Below are 20,379 nucleotides of genomic sequence, written 5' to 3' on the forward strand. Positions count from 1 at the left end.
ATTTCAAATGGGAAAGTCAGGACTACCTTCAGTCTAAAAATTGGATTAGGGAATTCTTGGATTTGCCACAGCATAAGCCTTTGACTATTCCTCCGGTTTTGGAAGTTGTTGATGATGTTTTCTTGGAGAATTCTTTGACTCCTAATTCTGTTCCTCCTGCTCCCATAAAGCCTGACAGGTATTATAGAGTTCCTGATTCTCATCAGTTGCTTTTCAAGAATCCTACTGCTTATCCAGAGATTATTACTCAGGGCCCTAAGGGTGTTAAAGACATGGTTGCTAAAAATGCTGTTCCTTCTGACAGGGAATCTAAGGCCTTGGATAGATAGGGTAAAAAGGTTTATACTTCTTCCACCCTGGCTATTAGGTCTATTAATTGTCTTTTTCATATGCTTAAATATCAGCAGCATACTTTGGAGGCCATTAAGGCTAAAATTGCTGGTGTTCCTTCCCTGATGGAGAATAAGGACATGCAAGACTTATTGAATTCTGCCACTCTTGTCACTAAACATTCTCTACATTGTGGTTTTGACACTTAGGAGGCTTCTTGCAGGGCAGCAGCCACTGGTTCTGTCATTAGAAGACATGCTTGGCTCAGAGAACAGCCCCTTTCTGAACCTGTCAAATCTAAATTACTGGATGTGCCTTTGCACAAGGACAATCTTTTTGGTAGCAAAGCAGAAGAGGTGTTGAAAAAGTTGGAGGATAAGGCCAAATCTATGCAAACTGTTAAGGACTTTCTGCAAGTTCAGCCTCCTCATTTTAGTAGACTTTACCCTTCAAAGAATTGGACTTTTTCTGACCCTAGTAAACAGGGTCGCACTAGGCCTAGGGGTTACAGGTCTTCTAGGGGACAGACTTCCACCCCTCAAAAGGCTAAGCACTGGCAGGCTTCCTGTTCAAAATCGGGGAGTTCTAAGCAAACTTCTCAAAGCAAGCATTCCCAATGACTCAGGCCTACCCCTGCCTGCCTCTGCAGGCCCAGGGTTTCCTTTGGGGGGAAGGTTAGCCATTTTTGCAGATGTCTGGTTCACCATCACAGATGACAAATGGGTGTGCAAAATAGTGTCCCAAGGCTACAAGTTCTCCTTTCACACCTTCCCTGTCCACCAAGGATACCCAGGTATCCCCCCAAATCAAAGGGCAGAAGCAGAAAAACAGGTTTCTTCTTTGCTAAACCTGGGAGAAATAGAGACAGTTCCTGCACTACAGATAGCCTAGGGTTTCTACTCAAGAACTTTCCTGGTTCCCAAAAAAGGGGGCACCTGACACCCTATTCTAGATTTGTCCATCCTTAACTCTTTTCTGGTGATTCCCAAATTCAAAATGCTCACTCTACAGCAGTTGCTGCCAATGCCGGCCAAGGATTCCTGGCTGGTGACTTTGGATCTCAAAGAAGCTTACCTGCACATCCCAATAAGGGAAAGCTGCAGACAGTTCCTTCACTTCAGGGTAGGGAACATGCACTTCTAATTCTCTGCACTGCCCTTTGGCTTATCTACTGCTTCCAGAGTTTTTACAAAATGCCTGGCTCCAGTCATTGTTTTTTGCAGGCAAAGAAACATTCATATTTACCCTTACTTGGACAATTGTCTTATTCAGGCAAACTCTCCAGAGCAACTTCTAAAGGATTTCGACTTTGTAAAAAATCTTCTCACCTCTTTGGGCTACACCATCAATGAAAAGAAGTCAAAATTGGTACCCACCAGGGAGATTGTATTCCTGGGAGCGAGCCTGAACACAGCCGCCCAGATGGTATTCCTCCCTCAAGAGAAACAAATGGATCTTTCAAATTACTTCAGACATTTGGCAAGTGTGACCCAGCTCTCTGCAAGGCAATTCCTGCATGCCCTGGGGTTCACGGCTTCATTTATTTCGATGATTCCACATGCCAGACTGCATATGAGGAAAATACAATGGTACCTCAAAAACCTTTGGTGTCAACATACACAGGATTTAGACTTGATGCTTCCTCTGATTCCCTGCCTGCAGATGGAGTTCCTTTGGTGGGCGACGACCTGTGCACAGAACAAAGGTCTGCCTTTCTGTCCACCTCCTGCCAGCCAGACTCTCACCACAGATTTTGGCACTGGGCACTCCCCAGGTGGATCTCTTCTCATCTCCAACCAACCGCCTTCTTCCAACCTTTTTTACCAGGGATCATAACAACAAAGCTTGGAAAGTGGATGCTCTTTCCTTCCCCAGGACACAGCTCTCGATCTATGCATTCCTTCCTCTGCCTCATCTTCCCAGAGTGCTGTTAAAGATAAGGGACGAAAAACCAAGGGCCATCATCATAGCTCCAGACTGGCCCAGACAACATTGGTATCCACTACGTCGCAGTCTCTCCCAGTCTCAGCCTTAGTATCTTCCCCTGATACCTGATCTCTTGGTTCAGGAGGGGGGAAAAATTCTTCATCCTCATCTCCAGACTCTGCATTTGGCAACTTGGCTCATAATTTAAACCTTTCCCAACAGGTGGTTGAGGTCCTTCATGAGGGCAGGAGGCCTAGCACTAGGAAATCTTACACAGATAAGTGGAAAAGATTCTCCATTTGGATGCAGACTAAGTGGGAAGACCCTTCTCAACCTACTCTTTCTCTTATTCTTGACTATCTGGCAGGCTTGCTTAATGGTGGACTTTCCTTTTCTTCTCTCGAGATTCATGCTTCAGCTATTTCTGCTCATTGTTCCTTTGAGCATCCCATTTTCTCTCATCCCTTGATGAAACAGTTCCTCAGGGGAGCTAGCAATTTAAAGCTTCCCAGAAGGGCACCTACTCCTGCTTGAGATCTCAATTTTGTACTTGAGAAACTTACTCTGCCTCCTTTTGAACCAGCTGCCTCAGCAGATCTGAAGTTTCTCTCCTGGAAAACTGCTTTTCTCTTCTGGCTATTACTTTAGCAAGAAGAGTTTCTGTGCTGCAGGCCTTAATGGCAGTAGAGCCTTTTATCATCTTCCATGTGGATCAGGTTTCTCTTCGAACTAATCCCTCCTTTATGCCTAAGGTGGTTTCTAGCCTGACTCTTAACCAGTCTATCCACCTGCCTACTTTCTTTCCTAATCCTCAGAATAAAGGGGAAAGGTTACTGCATTCCCTGGATGTGCATAGACAGCTTAGATTTTACCTGGACAGGACTAAACCTTTTCGAAAGTCGGATCAGTTGTTGGTCAGTTTTGCTCCTGGAGCTCAGGGCAAAGCTATTTCTAAACGGACCATTTCTAAGTGGAGTGCTAATTGTATTCACTTGGCAGGGTTCCTCCTTAGAGTATTATGACCCATTTTACTAGGGCAGCCTCTACCTCAGCAGCTTTTTTAAGAGGTGCACCTACTCGGGACATCCTGGAAGCAGCTACCTGGACTCCTGTCCACAGTTTCAATAAATATTACAATTTACCCTTGTTTTCTAAGTCCAGGGCTGGTTTTGCCACTGCAGTATTGCAGGGCATCCTTACTAACCCTTAAACAGTGGGTGTTCCTCCTCCCTTTTTTTTTTTCCTGGGCTTTGGGAAACAATCCATTTTGTAAGGACTGCAACAGTGAAACACGATGAACATAGTATAGTTGTGTACACTTACCATAAATGTAGATGTTCGAGTGTATTCACTGTTGCAGTCCTGGTTTCCCCCTCTTCCATCCCCCTTTTTTCATAGGGCACAGACTGGATTTTTCTTTTCCTGGTCTAACCTTTTTTGGAGGGGCTCCTGACAGGCAAGAAAAACTGAGGAAATGGCGATGGCTGCCTTCCTTTGTATCTGACGTCCTGATGTCAGGCCTAAACCAAAGTCAGCCAGTGTCATATACCAAGGACTTTGGTATTCTGGCCGACTGTGGGCTACCGGCAGCTGGATAACACATTTTGTAAGGACTGCAACAGTGAATAAACTCTAACATCTACATTTATGGTAAGTGTACACAACTGTACTTTTTGCAGAATGTACCTGATTTTTCTCATATTTTGGGGTATCCTCAGTATAGAAATTCTAACCTCTCAATGGTGCTTTAGAGACCAAACTTTTTTTTCTGTTGGTATATGCTAGATTTACAATGGGCATGCTGACTGGGTTGTCCAGTTAGCATGCGCATTTTTGAATACTAATGATCTTTTATTGTATAATTATGTGATGAGCACAGAGGCATTCTTTTTAATGAAAGAGTGCTGTCCTCCATTTTTGCAACATTGAACTTGAGCCCATGGTCATGATAACAAATACTAGTACAGTTTAGACCCCCAAGAAGGGTGTGGACATTAGTTGGAAAATTGATGACAGTCCCAAGTGTGGAGCTATATGTAAACTATGTCAGCCATAGACCACTGAAATCATCTGGGACATCAGAGAAGTTAATGGTAAAAAGGAAGGATCAGTATGAAGCCTTGTGCAACTCCATTATTGACCAGTCCCTTAGTGGGTAGTATATCATGAACCCTTTTGTAATGCAGTGGATTGCCTATGGGTTAATGCAAGTTAATATTTAGGTGGGTAAGCTTTTCAATAATACCAGAGTGTGGAATAATTTCACAGTCATTGACAAGATCCTTGTAGGCAGTGTGCACTGACCGACCAATGTCTAGTGTTCCAGTTACCCTTTCAAAGTGCACAAGTTTCAGTAGACGGTGCCTAGGTTTTCCAAGTCAAGCTGATTTTAATTGAGGGATCGCAGCCTACCAATAGCATTATTTTTGAGTTCCATTATAATACAGTCCATGAGATTACAGACAATACTGATAAGGCTAATTATTTATAGCTCCCTGACTTGCTGGTAAGTTAACCCTTATGTAGGTGCCGTACAATGGCTAGTCTCCAAGCCTTGGGCACATACACAGTGGAGATACTAAGGCTGAATAGGTTTAGAAGAGAGCAGCTGAGGCTGTGTTCAGTGCTGACTGACAAACAAAGTGACATTTTGTCATGACTCAGAGAGCTAGTGTTTTTGGCTTCAGAAAGACTATTTAAGATTTGTTCAGATGTTATTTTTGGGACAGGTGAGGACTGAGTAAAAGGGGAGAAATATGGAAAGGAAGATAGAATGGAGAAATGGAATTACATTTGTATACAAGCTGTATTCACACTATCCTTAGGACTGGAGTAGGCTTTGTTGCTTAATATCATCCCTATGCAGGATTGGCTATTTTTCTGATATTCATAACATAGTTAGAGAGAACCTTATTATTATTTTATCTTTGGGCGATGTGTCAATATTCATTTCATACTTAGGTTTACAGTTTTGATCTTAATCTTAGATAATTGCTGACCTGTTCAAAATCAGTTTCTCAATTAGGGATTTGAATGTATTCATTACTACTAGAACATTTTTTTCTCTCTCCTATTTTTATTGCAGTATTTGTTATAGCCAGGTGACCCTTTCAGGCATTTCTGAAATTGCATCTCACAGATAACTCTTGTCATCAAATATTGCTTGTTCGTATTTACATTAATAATTCCAAATTTTTTTTACTTACACACTATTAGAATATTTGACCTTAAAGGTTACAACATGGCAAATGTAACTGTATTGATATTTGACCTTTGCCTACTGTAGATAAGGAGGTATTGAATATTATTTGTATACTGTTTCTTTGTATTATAATCATTTTCATATTTCTCTAAATATCTCAACAATTAAATGACACAAGTGGAAGCTTAGCCCCATACGAAAGCTCACAGCTATGCAAAGAAAATGCTACTGGAAGTATGAATTTTGCTTGAGTGATTATGGAGCTATCATACACTGCTTATACAGCATTACAAAATTCATATTTACTGTGGTTTATAAAAACTAGTTTAATACTTAGAATGGAATGAATGCAAACAATGTAAAGGTTAGTCTGTGTTGAATAGTTTGCAGTTTACAGTTTTCTAGTAACACTTATGGTTCCGGAGATATGCACATTTGTTTGAACTGTGAAGTTACAATTTTCATTTTTAAAAGGTGCAGGCCATGCCCACTGGGAGTTAGTAAAATCTCAAGGGAGCTCTATTGGAGGGAATGAGTTAGGGTTCCACTAAGGGGGCTTATTCCTAAATTTTACATTATGCTGGACAGGGATGGATGCTTCAATGCAGGAGTTAAGGTGAGAGAAAAAACTGAGTGGTCTAAACAGCTTTTTTTGTTTGAGCGTCCCTTAGACCTTTAAAATTTCATGAAGTTGTCACAGAGTGCTAAAAGGCTGTGGCCATAGAGGAACCCCAGAATGCATTAGGGTTGGGTGGGGTCACAGGCTGAGTTTCTAAAGAGAATGTGACATCCTGATGGTCTGATTTAATCACGGAGGAGGAGATCTTGGGTGTGGACCAAGCAGGGGTTATATATGTAAGAATGAGGTCAAGGAGATCTGCAGCTCTCAGTAGAGAATAATCAATTTAGCTAATGGAGTGGACATTAATAGAGTAACAGTGCATGATCATTAACAGAGTAACAGCGCATGATCATTAACAGAGTAACAGCGCATGATCATTAACAGAGTAACAGCGCATGATCATTAACAGAGTAACAGCGCATGATCATTAACAGAGTAACAGTGCATGATCATTAACAGAGTAACAGTGCATGATCATTAACAGAGTAACAGTGCATGATTTCTATCAGTTTTGTACGCTTTCCAGCTGATAGATAGTTAAAGTTACCCAACATGATGTATTATGTTGAATGTCAAAGGACATCAGCAGGCTGGTTAGCAGATGACATAGAAGGCAGTTCTATAGCTGGCAATAATTTATATATGTATTTATTTACATGAAGTTACCAGGAAATTCTGACTGGTTATGAAAGACCCAGTTTCAGTAGAGGCTTATTGAGAAAAGCTCCAAGGCGTGGCACACCAATGAATGCAGTTTATGTACAAGTAAAATTAAATAAGATTTACAAACAAGTTAAATTTTATACAATAGGAATATTCATGACAATGACATAAATTCAAAATAAATAGTAAGACAATGAACAAAAAGTTACGAAATTGTGAAAAAGATAATGTAGTGAGAGAGTGTGAAGGAAGTTAATAAGATAAGAGAAGAATTAAGAAGCGTTAGCAATTATCAACATTGTAATTGAGTATAATGTTTATGTACAACATCTACACAATTAGGTAGGATATGCATGGTGTAACCTTGGTTTACAGGTTGTCTAATCATTATGTGTAGTCAGAATAGCTTTAATAGGTTATCCTGGATGGGAGCACATATGATAAAGCCTGAAGGATAAGTTATCCCAAAAGGGAGCCCATGTGACAAAGACAGAAATTTAGAAGATGAGATCTAAACTGACATCTGAAAATGGAGATGCTTTCCTCTTGACAAGAAAACAATATATGATGATTGCATTTGGTTGCTGATACTAGGAGATCTAGAAGTTTGAGAATATTACAATATAGAATTTGGTATGAGGTAATGGCATTGCAGATGAATATGGATATACCTACCCAACAACCTCTAATGGTCAGACAACCTGTAAACCAAGGTTACACCATGCACATCTTGACTGATAAGCACTAAATCTAGGTAGAGACGGAGATTTTGCATTATGCTGAAACCAAATTTTGATAATATAAAATAGATATGCATGGGTTCAAGAATGAGGACAGCCTTCGGCTTGAGCATATTTTTGTTAAGACTCCCAGCACTGACCAGTGCCATGCAGATCCAGACCAGATGGATTTTTTTACTTTAGGAGGTCTAGAAGGCTGACACTGTCTATAAAGGGCATTATGGGCTAGCAAATCTCATAGCAAATAAGCAGGAGTCCTGACATGACTGATACATAGCTTCACCGATGAAGCAGACAGGACTACTGACAGTTGTCTTCCAGGCTGATACACACACACACACACACACACACACACTAGATTCCACCTAGAATGACGTCAGTTATTAATGTCAGTTATTTCTGCTTGAATTTTGGCATCACTCTTGGTGGAGGCAAGGTGCTGCCCTGAGGTAGCTTGTTCCAGGCTGCAGGGACATCGACTGAGAGCTCTACCATTTCTACTCTCATATCAGCTTTGGTGAGATGTTGAAGGTCATTCCCTCCCATATGGCAAATGGCCAGATCATAAATATCCTTTGGGTCGAGTATTCTAAGGGCCCTCATGACACCATGAATCTTAGAACCTGAGGTATAGGTAGTCATCACTATGTTTCTCAGCCTTTGGGTGAGATGTTAGTATCCCTGACAATGGTGTCACAGATAAACCTGGATATTTTGCTGGGTGGTAGCATGCAGTGTTAGCCTTAAAAACATGGACATGCAGCTTGGGTAATCCTGTTTTGGGGAGGAAAGAGTTAATACAGGTATATGTACAGTGAGCAAGATGTGTTTTTGGGTCTGGTGTCCACATCTACATGTACACTATCTAGGAAGCATAATAGGGTCTTTTCTACCCCAGTGTGTTCATAGATTCATAGACTGATAGACTGTTATGAGACAAATGACAGAGTTTTTCTAAGCCTGTCCAGGTTTTCCAGAAAGAATAATGATATCCTGTATCCAAATAGGACATTGGGGGCTAGGCAGTTATAAGCTACCTCTGTCCATAAGGGACATGGGTGCCAAACCCAGTCTAAATGTTCTGTTCACCTTAAATTGGATAATAGACAAACTTGGCTCCACATGGATGGGAAGCCTGTTCCATAGGAAGGGCAGTCTATGGGACACTGTATGTCTCTCCAGCATGTTCTTTTAAAGTCACAGACAAAATTCAGGTCCTTAGATTTTGTATTTCTGTTACTGTTTGACTTACAAATATGCAGGAGATTCCTAAATATGGGGTTTGCAGATTCCTTGTAAGCCAGGCGTAGATCACCCCTCAGCAATCTAAAGGAGACTGAGTAGACAGAAGGACCTTTAACATGCTCTGCATAAGGCAGGTTTGTTATGACTTGTACTCTTTTTGTAAGGAACCTCTGAAGTTGCTATAGTTTCTGCATATGCCTGGTCAGGTACATACCAAGTGGAGTGTTATACTCTATGATTGGTCTGATACGGGCAGAGTACAGTAGGATAATGACCTGTTTGGACCTAGATGCCATGGTCTTACATATAAGTTGTACAACATAAAAGGATTCCATCACCACTGTGGCCATACGGTGGTCAAAGGTAAGGCTTCTGTCCATGTGCATACTCAGCTCCCTGACCACTGGGTTGACTCTTATCAACATAGTAATTAGCCAGGATGGTTGACTTCCCAAAGGGTACAATTATGCATTTGTTAACACTGAGCTTAACACTATGATTTTGGCACCGTTTGTTAGTCAGAGATTGGCCTTCTTGAAGAATGATAGTGTCTGCAGGGGAGTTGATGATAACCCCCAGCTTGTAATCATCTGCAAACGTAGCCAGCCATAAATCTTCAGTGTTTGCTTCCACTTCAGAGAAATAGATGGCAAAAATGAGCAGGCCCAGTACTGAGCTCGGGGGGGGGGGGGGGGAGTTGGTCGCTCCATTAGTGACTGGACTCTTGTTGGAGGTGGCCTCACATATTTTGACTTCCTTGGTCCCATCAGTGAGCCAGGTAGCTATCCAGTGGGTGATAAAAGGATTTATACCTAATTTATTGAACTTGTCTTTAATGCCTGAGTGGAGTATTGTGTCAAAATCTTTGGCCAGGTTGAAGTAAGTTGTGTAGAGAGTCTTGTCCTTATCAATTGCTTTGGTGACTCTCTCAATAAATATCCATCAGATTTAATGGGCATTACCTACCTTTGACAGTGCTGAACTGTGATTGGTCCAGTGTTTGCAGGTTACCTATGTCCTCGTTTATCATGTCCATGATGATTCTTTCCATGGCCTTACAAGGAAATTACATTCCTTGGGCAAAGAAACCTGACTGTAGGCCCTACTTGAAAAGTGATTCAAGTGGACCAGAGAGATCATGTCTCATACTATTTAGTAAGCATCCCGGGATGTTATCTGGGCCCATTGATGCAGTGTTTTGACCTTGGAAAGTACATAGATGACCTGTTCCCTGTTAATGGCAGGGGAATTGTGGTATGCGGTATTTCCTTTTGACTATGAGGGGGAGTGGGGGGAGATTTGAGCTGAACCTGTCATCCCAAAAGTTGGCAATGGCCTCAGGTTTCGCTCTTTTAATTTCACCAAATCTTTTAGGTTTCTAATACCATGATGGGAATGGACCCCATTCCTAAGTCAAAGTACGATTAAAGTTTATGAAATTAGTATACAAACGTAGAAGTTAAAACAAACACACCCACCAAAGCAAATGTCTCTCCGCTGTCTTGAGGAAAGGTTATAATAAATCCAAAAATGATGAACAGGGAGAGGCAACCAAACGGCTCACTATAATAATCCAGTCTCAGTTATAAACGGATAAAAATTAATTTATTGTGTACACAGGTAAGCGCTTTCACCAAAGCTTCTTCAGACCTTAAAAACTTCCTGCCTTACAAACATTTCTTTTTATACTGATCATATGACCATGTTTCAATTATACTATTAACTTGTTTAAAGAAGCATTTCGTCATTCATCTCTACTGAAAACACAATATTCAAAAATTATTACATTAAAATGCCAAAAACGAAGAAATAGAGCCACGAGTGACTTAAGACACTATGCTGTAATACGTATATAGCTTAACACAATTTTATTAGCGTTTTCGGAAGCGTTGATACGTTTCCTTCCTCAGATTAAAAAACATACACAACCTCAACCATCAACCCATAAGCATTTTAAACTATAAGTATGTCATGTGATATCATAATCACATGCAACTACTTATTCCTAATTAACTAATTGCATTCAATATTAGTGTTAATCATATTTTAAACACTACATTATAAGTAAACTATAATTATTTATACTAGTTTACATTCAACATGATAAAAATGCAAAGTTACATTATAAAATAAACGTTTAAAAGCACATTAAAAATACAATAAAAATAATAAAAAACAGTACAAAACAGTACCTTTTAAACCTTTTAAACTAAATAATTAATTAATAAAAATGGATAAGCTATGCAAATATCCTTAGATGCTGCAGGACTAATTTAGTACAAAATAATAAGTACTAATAGGTTAAACTTAAAACTTCAAAAGTTAAGCTAACCCAACATTTTCAATGTACTCATACGATATCCCTAAGAAGGCCACTAACTAAATAAGTTAACTTAAAGGTGTATATTATAACACAATATATACTATATAATATATTATATATGTATATAATATAATATATTATTTAATTTTTACATAATTGATTATCTCTTTAGAGCCAACTTTTTCAAAATGCATGCAATAGAAAGCTGTTCATTAAGACCTGGAGAAAAAGAGGAAGCGTTCTAATCTGCCAGCACAATTCCTCAACCTCCAACTGGGTTTGCCAGGGTCCTATATAGGGGGTATCCTCTACCTGTTTGAGTACAGTAAACTTGAACTGATGGCTAGGGTGCTCCATAATGTGGTTAGCCAACGCGTTATTAATATCTCTCCTTGAGATAGCATAGGAGTGCTCATAAATACGCTGTTTTAGTTTGTGTTCGGTCTTACCTATATAAAACGCGTGGCATATTATACATGTTGCCACATAAACTATTGCTTTACTATTGCAGTTGAATTTACCTCTAACTTTGTATTCAGTTCCGTTAACCGTAACTGCTGCTCCCTCCTTGATGAACTTACATTGTGCACAACTGCCACATTTCCCCATACCTGACCCTGAAGATCTCAACCTAGGTTTACCAGTTTCCAAGAGAGTCTTTAAATTAACCCCTCTTCTAAAAGTGATAGCTGGTGGGGCACAAGAAAGATTCTGAATCTTCTTATCATTTAATAACAATTTCCAATTTTTGCATAGTATCTCCCTAATAAAATGATGGTCTATAGAAAAAGTACACAAAAACCTAGGATTATTGTTAGATTGGCTCAAACCATATCGTTGTGGTTCATTACCTCTTTCCTCACATGTTGGATAAATCACCGAACCAGCCCTTAGGATAGGGTTAAAATGCCCTATAAGGCGTTTTTGTTTAACTTCTTCCCTAATCCCTCTTATTAGCTCATTTGGGTAACCCCTATTGTAGAACATATTGGAAAGTTTTTTACATTCTTCATTGAAATCATTATCATCTGTTACCATTCTAGCAGCCCGCACCATCTTTCCTTTTACGACTGCTTTCTTTTGATGGTGCGGGTGGCAACTAGAGTAATGTAAGAAACCATTCGAATAAGTTGGTTTTCGATAAATATTACTGTTAAATCTAGAATTAAGATTGTCCTTGTACAATAAAATATCCAAAAAGCTAATATGAGTATGACTAAATTCAAAAGTAAACTCCAAAAAGTTTGTGAATCTAGAAATAGATCTAATGAAATAGGGAATCTGCTCTGGGATACCCTTCCAAAGGAAAAACATGTAGTCCTGGTACCTAGTGTACCAGGCGACATTTGTATGGAACATAGGGTCCTTAAATAATAGTGAATTCTCCCATTGGGCTAAGACGCAGTTGGCGTATGCTCCACCACAGGGTGAACCCATGGCCACCCCTGATGTTTGCATAAAGGTGCGACCTTCAAACCTAAAAAAGTTAGAAGAGAGAATCAACTCTAATAATGTCTCTACCAAGTAAATGATGTTATCATTGACTTTTCTAGCCAACATAAATTCCCTAGTCCACTCCAGTCCGATGCTATGTGGGATCACAGTATATATAAATCCTTTATATCAACTGTGAGTAACACATATGCCGGATCAAATGGGATTTGATTGATGTTACTCAAAAAATTCCAGGAATCCTTGCAAATGTGTACTTCTTTTGCTAACAGGGGTTTGAGAAGGCTATCCACATAAGTGGCACAAGCACTCGTGATGGATCCCCTCCCGTCAACAATAGGTCTAAACGGGGGATCAAGAGTGGACTTGTGAATTTTTGGCACCCCAAAGAACACCGGTAGCCTTGGTGACATCATAGTTAGATAATGATGCAAATCAGTGTCAACATAGCCTTCTAAGAATAGATCTTCCAAAATACTCCTAATCTTCCTATAGGCTATGTTAATCTCATTGATGCTTATCTCTTGATATGGCCCTACCTCCAAGTGTGCTAAAATTTTAGCCACATATTCATGATGGTCCATAAAAATGAGCTCGTTCCCTTTATCGGGTTTCATAACCCTGATATTACATTCCTTCAAGGTACGAACCAAGTCCCTATCCTCCTCGGTTACATTAGGTCTAACCCCTTTGATATGTGGCCGACTGGCAGCTAAGTGCCTGAAATCCAATTCACATGCCAAATCAAATACCTTGAGGCTCTGTGACAGTGGTGGATTGAAAACACTGGCAATCCTAAAGGGTTTCACAAGAGTAGGCATATTCCCTAATAAAATACGTAGATTTAATTTCCGTATGAACAATTTTAAATCTATAACAGTTTTCACTATGTCAAAGTGTGTGTCCGGGACAAACGTACGTCCTTTAGAAAAAAAGTCACACATACTTTGCTCGATGTGGAAGGAAGTAAAATTGTAGATTTTAAAGTCTCCTTCTGTGCTATGTATAATATTCAGGTTCACTCGAGATAAGACTACCTCTTCCTCTGATTTCGTTTGTTCTTCGGGCTGTTCTGATTCTTGTTGGACCTCAAGTTCCTCTGGTTGAAACTCTGTCCCTGACGAAAACCCTGAGCACCCAATGGTTCATCCATGTTGTTGTTATTTATTTGAATGTTGTTGTTACCTCCATTGCTGCCATTGTTAGTATCATTTCTTTCATTCTGGTTGCTACGACCTTTATTGTTAGAGTGTATTTCACCATTCTGTATACAAGGGGCTCCATTAGAGTGGGTGAGAGACACAGAACTTGCTTCTTGCCTAATTCCCTGATGCCCATTGTCTATACCTCTAATCACAAATTTAGTCTGTGCAACTGGTGGGGGTGGCGGGTAGGCCTTGTTATTGGAGTACTGGAACAAGTCTCTATCAATTTTCTTTTTCTTATTATTTGACAACTTTGACATAGTTGCATCAATACTAGTGAATATACGCATGTATTCGTATTTGTATCTAATAAAGTCATGACTATTTTTGATTCCTTGTTCCAGCTCTTCCAAATCATGCTGGTAACTTTCTATTTGTTGTGAATAATGCCCTATAAGTACCCGCATGTAATCAAACCCCTGTTTATCAAATAATTCTAATAACTGTTTATGAAAGTTTGAGCCATTAACTAGCCCCACCGGAAACCTCCATTGCCTGAGGCCCTTAGGGACTATTCCTTGTTCCAAACATTCCTCTAAATAAGCTACTTCTAATTGTAGCTTCCTGCATTTAAAAAGCTTGTAATCAAATTCACTAATTGTAATGGTGATATCAGTATTTGTACCTTCTTGTTGCTGCAAAAGTCCTGCTGCATCCTGAACATTAGTCAAGAAGAAATTCTTTTTGCACAAAAAACTGTTAAGTGAAGGAATAGAACCATTCCCATTCTGCGTTGCTCCATTGACCTGGGTAACTTGCCTCAGTTGCGTTTCTGCTTGCAGCTGACCTGCTGGGATATTAATATCCTCCAGTGGGTAATTGCTAGCGTTAACTCCATGTTCGACGTCAGCTCTCATGCTGTTACAAACGGGTTGCTGGTTAAGAGATCCTGGATTTTGACATTGTTGCTCCGTGCCTTGATCTCGCGAAACGTTGGCACTAGATCCTTTTAAGTTGTTATCCAGACCTTCAAAGCGCTGGGTTAAGTAGTCCAACCGCCCCATAATCATCTGGATGAGAACTGTCAGATTGCCATCGTCGGCATTCGCCTCCCCGATAGTCTCTGCAGAGCCATTATCAGCGTTGTCTCCTTGTTCTCCCTGTCTGTTTTGTTGGGTAAATAACGGGGGAGAAAGAGAGTTAAGCACTCCAGCTCCTACTTCGCTTGCCATGTAGCAGACCACGAACAAAAAAAGACTTTCACAAACTATTGAAACGCCAAAAACGAAGAAATAGAGCCACGAGTGACTTAAGACACTATGCTGTAATATGTATATAGCTTAACACAATTTTATTAGCTTTTTCGGAAGCGTTGATACGTTTTCTTCCTCAGATTAAAAAACATACACAACCTCAACCCATAAGCATTTTAAACTATAAGTATGTCATGTGATATCATAATCACATGCAACTACTTATTCCTAATTAACTAATTGCATTCAATATTAGTGTTAATCATATTTTAAACACTACATTATAAGTAAACTATAACTATTTATACTAGTTTACATTCAACATGATAAAAATGCAAAGTTACATTATAAAATAAACGTTTAAAAAAAACAAAATAATAAGTGCGGGCTGCTAGAATGGTAACAGATGATAATGATTTCAATGAAGAATGTAAAAAACTTTCCAATATGTTCTACAATAGGGGTTACCCAAATGAGCTAATAAGAGGGATTAGGGAAGAAGTTAAACAAAAACGCCTTATAGGGCATTTTAACCCTATCCTAAGGGCTGGTTCGGTGATTTATCCAACATGAGGAAAGAGGTAATGAACCACAACGATATGGTTTGAGCCAATCTAACAATAGTCCTAGGTTTTTGTGTACTTTTTCTATAGACCATCATTTTATTAGGGAGATACTATGCAAAAATTGGAAATTGTTATTAAATGATAAGAAGATTCAGAATCTTTCTTGTGCCCCACCAGCTATCACTTTTAGAAGAGGGGTTAATTTAAAGACTCTCTTGGAAACTGGTAAACCTAGGTTGAGATCTTCAGTGTCAGGTATGGGGAAATGTGGCAGTTGTGCACAATGTAAGTTCATCAAGGAGGGAGCAGCAGTTACGGTTAACGGAACTGAATACAAAGTTAGAGGTAAATTCAACTGCAATAGTAAAGCAATAGTTTATGTGGCAACATGTATAATATGCCACGCGTTTTATATAGGTAAGACTGAACGCAAACTAAAACAGCGTATTTATGAGCAGTCCTATGCTATCTCAAGGAGAGATATTAATAACGGGTTGGCTAACCACATTATGGAGCACCCTAGACATCAGTTCAAGTTTACTGTACTCAAACAGGTAGAGGATACCCCCTATATAGGACCCTGGCAAACCCAGTTGGAGGTTGAGGAATTGTGCTGGCAGATTAGAACGGCTGCCTCTTTTTCTCCAGGTCTTAACGAACAGCTTTCTATTGCATGCATTTTGAAAAAGTTGGCTCTAAAGAGATAATCAATTATGTAAAAATTAAATAATATATTATATTATATACATATATAATATATTATATAGTATATATTGTGTTATAATATACACCTTTAAGTTAACTTATTTAGTTAGTGGCCTTCTTAGGGATATCGTATGAGTACATTGAAAATGTTGGGTTAGCTTAACGTTTGAAGTTTTAAGTTTAACCTATTAGTACTTATTATTTTGTACTAAATTAGTCCTGCAGCATCTAAGGATATTTGCATAGCTTATCCATTTTAATTATTTAGTTTAAAAGGTTTAAAAGGTACTGTTTTGTACTGTTTTTTATTATTTTTATTGTATTTTTAATGTGCTTTTAAACGTTTATTTTATAATGTAACTTTGCATTTTTATCATGTTGAATGTAAACTAGTATAAATAATTATAGTTTACTTATAATGTAGTGTTTAAAATATGATTAACACTAATATTGAATGCAATTAGTTAATTAGGAATAAGTAGTTGCATGTGATTATGATATCACATGACATACTTATAGTTTAAAATGCTTATGGGTTGATGGTTGAGGTTGTGTATGTTTTTTAATCTGAGGAAGGAAACGTATCAACGCTTCCGAAAACGCTAACAAAATTGTGTTAAGCTATATACATATTACAGCATAGTGTCTTAAGTCACTCATGGCTCTATTTCTTCGTTTTTGGCGTTTCAATAGTTTGTGAAAGTCTTTTTTTGTTCGTTGTCTGCTACATGGCAAGCGAAATAGGAGCTGGAGTGCTTAACTCTCTTTCTCCCCCTAACATTATTACATTACTAATTATTGTTTTTAAAAACTCTAAAACAAACACTTGTCCGTATATGACTATACTTCTATAACACATGTATATTCCTGGTTTGTGCAGATTTTAATATCGACACTAGTTCAAATCTAAAATCGCTCTAGTAAACACATTATTCAACGGAGTTTGTGTCTGAGATTCCCCCATGTTAGTTTCGTGAGCTTTAACATTTTTAAGTGTTTCCAGATAAAGACTTTAGCTTTTGTAAAAACAAAAAAAATAAGAGACAATAGCTATATGTTCTCTATATAAAATATTCTAGATAATTTTTAAAAAAAATCACTTACATTATATTACTAGTAACTAACTAAATTAATAAAATATTGTTACCAACAAACCAATAGTATCTCTCAAGTTACTACTACTTGATGTGTATTAAGTGACAACACTATTGCTACGATAGAATAGGACTCTGCTTATATTAGCAGATACATATAGAGGCATATATATTGTGCAACTAATATACATAAAAAGTACAATAAACTATAAAAACACGATATCTCACAGATACGTGTTTATATAACTCGTATCACATTTAAACTCATTCCTGGGGGATATCAAAAAATATCCCTGTCCAAAACCACAATCCTCAATCAAAGTAATAATTCATTACGAATTATATAACCTGCATATATATTTTGCTTAACATGGGTATAATGTTCACAAGAGCTAATGATCATAACTAGAGTGCGCAAAACAAGGTTGTCTATAAAACTACTGCCCAAGAAAATTTTTTAAAAGTACTATCTGGTCTTATATCCTTTCATTAACTAAATAACAGAAATAACTGACCACATAAAACTATTGTTGAAAACACTCATGGGCACCATGCTCCAAAATGCATAATCAAAAACCAGAGTAAAATGGTCATAAGGAGCGCTACATATATCTAGGTAGTATATCTAAAAACATCAAGCAATGTTGACATTCATCAAAAAGTTTGTCATAATATGTAGATTTTAAAAATGTGTTGATGCATAATAGTTCAATCCAAACATAGCATAGCATTTTGTTGGGTATATAATTACCCCATGGAACATAATTACGCTAAATTCCTGGATGTCTATTCATATAATACATATAATAATAGATCTTCAGATTTAGTGTTATTTATATGATTTTTATATGATTTTGCATCTAATCATAATGAATAGTAGTAGATTGACTATTAGTCATAATTTAATAATTAATCTTATGTAACTCATGGGTTGGTACAACTATTTATATATATATATATATATATATATATATATATATATATATATATATATATATATATATATATATAGCAAAGGATTTATTAAATATCCTGTTAAACTTATTATATATATATATATATATATATATATATATATATATATATATATATATATATATATATATACATATATACATTTTTATTAGTTAGATTTTGGGCGCATCTTTGTTAACTGTATAGTTAAATTTTAAGTAGATCGATTAGATAATATTTTCAGACCGTTACTATATGAAGTAGCGTCAGAAGTATTATATAGTTTGAGAAAGTATTGAATAGCCTCATATATTTTTTAAATAGACATCCAGGAATTTAGCGTAATTATGTTCCATGGGGTAATTATATACCCAACAAAATGCTATGCTATGTTTGAATTGAACTATTATGCATCAACACATTTTTAAAATCTACATATTATGACAAACTTTTTGATGAATGTCAACATTGCTTGATGTTTTTAGATATACTACCTAGATACATGTAGCACTCCTTATGACCATTTTACTCTGGTTTTTGATTATGTATTTTGGAGCATGGTGCCCATGAGTGTTTTCAACAATAGTTTTATGTGGTCAGTTCTTTCTGTTATTTAGTTAATGAAAGGATATAAGACCAGATAGTACTTTTAAAAAAATTTTCTTGGGCAGTAGTTTTATAGATAAACTTGTTTTGAGCACTTTAGTTATGATCATTAGCTCTTGTGAACATTATACCCATGTTAGGCAAAATATATATGAAGTTTATATAATTCGTAATGAATTATTACTTTGATTGAGGATTGTGGTTTTGGACAGGGATATTTTTTGATATCCCCCAGGAATGAGTTTAAATGTGATACGAGTTATATAAACACGTATCTGTGAGATATCATGTTTTTATAGTTTATTGTACTTTTTATGTATATTAGTTGCGCAATATATATGCCTCTATATGTATCTGCTAATATACGCAGAGTCCTATTCTATCGTAACAATGGTGTTGTCACTTAATACACATCAAGTAGTAGTAACTTGAGTGATACTGTTGGTTTGTTGGTAACAATATTTTATTAATTTAGTTAGTTACTAGTAATATAATGTAAGTGATTTTTTAAAAAATTATCTAGAATATTTTATATAGAGAACATATAACTATTGTCTCTTATTTTTTTGGTTTTTACCAAAGCTAAAGTCTTTATCTGGAAACACTTAAAAATGTTAAAGCTCACAAAACTAACATGGGGGAATCTCAGACACAAACTCCGTTTAATAATGTGTTTACTAGAGCGATTTTAGATTTGAACTAGTGTCGATATTAAAATCTGCACAAACCAGGAATATACATGTGTTACAGAAGTATAGTCATATGCGGACAAGTGTTTGTTTTAGAGTTTTTAAAAAACAATAATTAGTAATGTAATAATGTTTGAATATTGTGTTTTCAGTAGAGATGAATGACGAAAGGCTTCTTTAAACAAGTTAATAGTTTAATTGAAACATGGTCATATGATCAGTATAAAAAGAAATGTTTGTAAGGCAGGACGTTTTTAAGGTCTGAAGAAGCTTTGGTGAAAGCGCTTACCTGTGTACACAATAAATTAAGTTTTATCTGTTTATAACTGAGACTGGATTATTATAGTGAGCCGTTTGGTTGCCTCTCCCTGTTCATCGTTTCTGGATTTATGAAATTAGTATTGTTTCAATTTTTTGTCAGCCAGAAGTGCTCTTTGCAGCACCTGTAATGTGTCTAATAATGACTCCTTCTGCAATTTGCATGAATTTACATGTAATGGTTGTTGTTGTGTCTTTTGGCTTTTCCCCGGTTAGGGGTCGCCACAGCGGAACTCCGGTCTGCTAATGATTGGCAGTTGATTTTTACGTGCCGAGTTGCCAGCCCTGACGCACAACCTTCAATGAAGGTACGCCCATTCATGCATGTCTCCACGCAGATGATGCTCTAGCTGAGAATCGAACTGGACAGCATCTTACTGTGAGGCGATAACGCTACTGCAGCATCACCACCACGGTCCTGAAGTTACATGCATTGGTAACATATCTAAATACAATTGTAAATTCTTTTTTATAACACCCGCTGCTCATGCTACTATTGGAACTGTCTGGGTATCTTTCTTCCACTTTGCTTTCATTTCTGCCTGT

The sequence above is a fragment of the Protopterus annectens genome, chromosome 5.part0 (assembly GCF_019279795.1).
Source record: "Protopterus annectens isolate FY-2018-M chromosome 5.part0, PAN1.0, whole genome shotgun sequence".
Classification (NCBI taxonomy): Eukaryota; Metazoa; Chordata; order Ceratodontiformes; family Protopteridae; genus Protopterus; species Protopterus annectens.